Here is a 4,486-nt window from a genome sequence, read left to right as displayed (position 1 = left end):
TACCCAAGGTTGTCTTCTGACTCCCCTGCCCCCAACACACACCACAGCTGGGGAGTGGCCTCATTCACACATGGTACACATAAAGCAATAGTATAAATACATAACACATAAAAGAGTTTAAAATCTCTGTGATTATCCTTGCATGGGATTTCCTTCAATCCTCCTGGCTGCTTCTCATCACAATGTGGGTTTTGGACACAAGTAAGTCTCGAGGAAAACTGGACACAACTTTTACATACGCGTCCTTATACATAGGTGTCCTTATTCATATGTGTTTCCATGTCCTTCAATATGAAACCATCACGGTTCCTTTTTATTTTATTACATTGATTTAATAATTATGTGTAGGGATGTGCATGTCTTAATGCCAGTGTGAAGCTTAGAGGATAACTTACAGGAGTCAGGTGTCTCCACTCACCATGTGGCGTCCATGGATCAAACTCAGGGAGCCAAGCTTGGTGGCAAGAACCTTTACACTGTGAGCCATTTCGATGGTCCCCTTGGAGACCATCAGGTTTGAACATTTCCTTTGGAAAGTTCCTTCATTCCTGGACTTGGCACATACAAGAGATGCCCACCATGACTTTAGAAAAAGCATTTCCTGGCCACATAGGTACCAGCATTGCCTTGGGCAACTCTGGAGAACCACGCCTTCTTGCCCAGGTCCCACCTGTTTCAGTGTCAGCGCCAGCTGCCACCTGTGAGAGGACAAACCTTTTACATTCAGATTCCATTTTAGAGAATTTGAATGCAGGCAAACTAACAGCCTGGTACCTAGAATTAGTTTCCAAGTTACCTCCCAACAACCCTAGGCTAACCCCCAAGAAAAGCTGTGACTCCAGGTTACTGCCCCCCACCGAAGACCTTCATCTCTAGGTTACAAGGCCATCACCTGTCTAATGACCATCAATACAGAGGGAAGCAGAAGTTAAGTTTACGATATGACTCCCAGCAACAGCCATTTATGTCAAATACCGCAGTAGCTCTCCAATGAGATGCTTGCACACTCACCCCGCCCCACTTGCTGCTTACGATAAAGCCTTGCCTGATAGACATTCAGGCTCCTCCTTACCAAAACTGTCCTGCATGAGGGTAGTACTCTGAAGGGCCTGAGCAAGCTCAAATAAAAAGGCCCTACTGTGACTACATCAGATCAATTGCTGTCTGGTTTTGGGGGATCGATGACATTTCCCTGGCACTACACCTGGAAGATCCCGTTTTTGCCCTGAGAGCTAGGGTGTCACTGTCTGTGTCAGTTACTGTGGTCCTCTGAATAAGATGACCCGTATTCTTGGTCACTTGAATACTTAGTCCCCAGGTGGTGCTGTTTGGGGAAGCTTAGGGGGTGTGGCCTTGCTGGAGGAAGTATGTCACCAGGGGCATGGTTGGAGGTGTGAGCTCTCAGCTGTTCCTGCTGCTATGCCTGGGGTTTGCTGTTGTGATGTTGATGGCCTCTTAACTCTTTGGGACCCTAATCCCTAGATAAACCTTCTAGAAGTTTCCTTGGACTTGATGCTTTATCACAGCAACTGAAAAGTAACCAATACAGTTCCCTTTTCCATCACTGTGGCTTAATATCTGACAAGACACAGCTTAGGGAGAAAGGGCTTATCCTGGCTTATTATAGTCCCTAACGCTAAATCTGTCAAAGTGCAGGCAGGCCCTTCCTTCCTGCTCCAGTCTAGGGGCCACCTCAGTAAAATGTCCCACAGGAGCTGTCCAAGATGGTTGCTGCTGTCAAAAGGATGGCTTTACTATACCTTCTCAGACTGCAGGCCTCACAGGAGCTGTCCATGGTGGCGACCCCTTCTTTCCCGCTTCAGCCTACAGCCTTGGTGAACACAGTAGGAGCTGTCCACCTTGGCAACAGCTCTCTAGTCTCCTCCTGTTCCCAGAAGCCCCACAGAAATGGCATCTCAGCAAAAGCAAGCTGCATCTTGGAAGGACTTTCCACTCTAACCCATGGGCCCAATGTCAGAGAAAAGGGGGATGAAAAAAAAGCTAGCAATCCCTGAGCAGAAAAATCCCATCACAGTGACAAGACTCAGCCTGCCAAGGGTGTAGGGGAGGAGCTAGACTTCTTTTATAAGCAGTTGGACCTTTGACAGAGCCCTCTCTCTTTCTCTCTGTTTCTGCCTCTTTCTCTCTATTCATCTCTCTCTGTGTCTCTCTCTGTCTCGCTCTCTCTCTCTCTCCCTCTGTCTCTCTCAGCTTGGAAGAGCCAATATGAAAGGAGGTCGGGTAAGTGATGGGCATTTTTTCTTTGGGTTTGCAGAAACAACAGAGAAGCATGTTGCAGGACAAAGGTAAGACAGAAATCTAGGAAGGAGAGATAAGCAGCCCTCTTGGTATTGTAGTAGCTCAAGAGAAAGGTAGAGTAGCCTGATAAGATTGACACAGATAGAAAGAGATCTCTAAAGAGCTGGCAGTTTAGGTGGAGAATCAGGCTTGTCATAGGTATCTCTTATATACATAAGAAAATGAAGTTTCCTCGCTGAGCTGGCAGGTTTATACCTCAGTTTATACCTCCTGTGTCCTTATTGGTATAAATATTGCATAATTTAAATGGTTACAGGCCTCTGAGCAGGACTTTGCTCTCCTGTAATACAGAGCCATCCACAATGCAGAGAAATAACAGGCTATGACCAGGGCTTTAAGACAGACTATGTTGAATATGCATCCAGCATGCCCAAGTCAGGGCTGCAGGAAACAGGTTCACTGAGCTGGGAACAGAGATGAAGAGAGTACAGGGAGTTAACTCCAGAACACAGCTGTTAAAAGAGAAGATAATGGAGGAATACAAAGTTTCAGTGGAGCAGAGGGAGCTGCAGAGATGGCTCCCTGGTTGAGAACACTGACTGCTCTTCCAGAGGTCCTGTGTTCAATTCTCAGCACCCACATGGTGGCTCACAATCATCTGTAATAGGATCTGATGCCTTCGCTGGTGTTTCTAAAGACAGCGATGTACACACATAAAATAATAAATAAATCTTTTTAAAAAAAAAAAGTTTCAGGGGGCGGTACCCAAGTTACAGAGGAGAGAAACGTCGTTGTTCTTGAAGGGGAAATTTCTGGTTTCTGTGGAAAGTCGGTTCTGTCAAATGATGTTTTGCTGAAGCAGACACAGGTGAAAGGGTGTTTGCTAAAGTAGATTCGGCAAAGTACACATAATGTTTAGAAGGAATATAAATAAGTCCCAACAGACAGTAGACGAGGCTGCATGGTATTGGTATGCCTTACCATTATTTATTGGTCATCGGTGCTTGTGACTCCATAGAGAGAAATGCACCAAAAACCTTCTGGTGATGCTGTGGTGGCTTCTTGCTGCTTCTGCAGCAGGATGATTGGCAGAGTGAAGTTGAAGTCCCTGGATATGTGAGCTGATACAGACTCAGGTGGGGTTTTGCTAAGACAGACTTAAGTGGAGTTTTGCTGAGGCAAGTCTTGTGGAAGGCAAGACTCGTGTGAGGACACATGATGTTTGGAGGGAGTATAATAGGACACAATGGACAGTGTTGATGGGCTTGCATAGCTGGCTTTGCAATGCTACCTTGGTCTCAAGTCTTTATCTTCACTTTGTTGAGAGTCATGGCAGAGAACTTTTCCTGGTCATTCCTGCTGACTCGGGCCGATTTGGTGGAGGCCTGGCAGTTTCTGCTGGGTCCTGACACAGCCGATGATTCGGGTTTGCTATCCTGACACTGCAGACCTGGATTGCTGGTATCCTGACAATTGGAGATTGAAATTGCCCCAAGGAACTACTTCTAAACAGCAAACAGCTGAGCCTCCCGGCTTCTGCATCGAGCTGCCATTGCTGATTCCTGTGAACTGAACCGCTGATGTCCTGACAGTGCAGACTGGAGTTGCTCTGAAGAACCATTTCTAAACAGATGCACTTCCCCCGTCTTCATGTCCTTTCCTTTTCTCTACTTCTGGTGGGTGNTGGGCGATAAAGGAGGTTAAGCATTTAAGAACCCTTATTAAAAATGGGTTTNAAAAACTAAGCCAATTATCTCATCTGTAGATGTGCTCCTGAGAGTTCTACAAAAAATCACATCCTATACCTGCGAACCCTGGAAGAGAAGCTGGAGAGAAGGGGAAGCAGAAACCACCACAGTAGCAGGGACAGGGAGAGCCCAGGGGAGCGTCAACATGGCATCATTAGTAGCTACAACAAATGTGTGGGAGGAAATGGGTGAATTGTCTTGTGCACCCAGCACATTAAAGGTTCCCTAGTTGCGTCTCTGATCTTTAGGCCTGCGGGCTCATAATCCTGGGTACCTGTCAAGGCTCTGGTCTACCTGTGTCCTTGTGATCACAGACTCTCAGCATGTGCCTCAAAGTGATGGAGAGAGCAGAGCCCAGAGGTGACACAGACAAGGTGTGACCCCATCACAGATCAAAACCGACTGAGGCCACCTGGGCACAGCCCTGTTCACACTCAGCTGCCACAGCCTCATCCTGTCCCAACAGATACACACAGCAG

The sequence above is a fragment of the Mus caroli genome, unplaced genomic scaffold (genome assembly GCF_900094665.2).
Source record: "Mus caroli unplaced genomic scaffold, CAROLI_EIJ_v1.1 scaffold_16689_1, whole genome shotgun sequence".
Lineage (NCBI taxonomy): Eukaryota > Metazoa > Chordata > Mammalia > Rodentia > Muridae > Mus > Mus caroli.
This window is presented reverse-complemented; position numbering follows the sequence as displayed.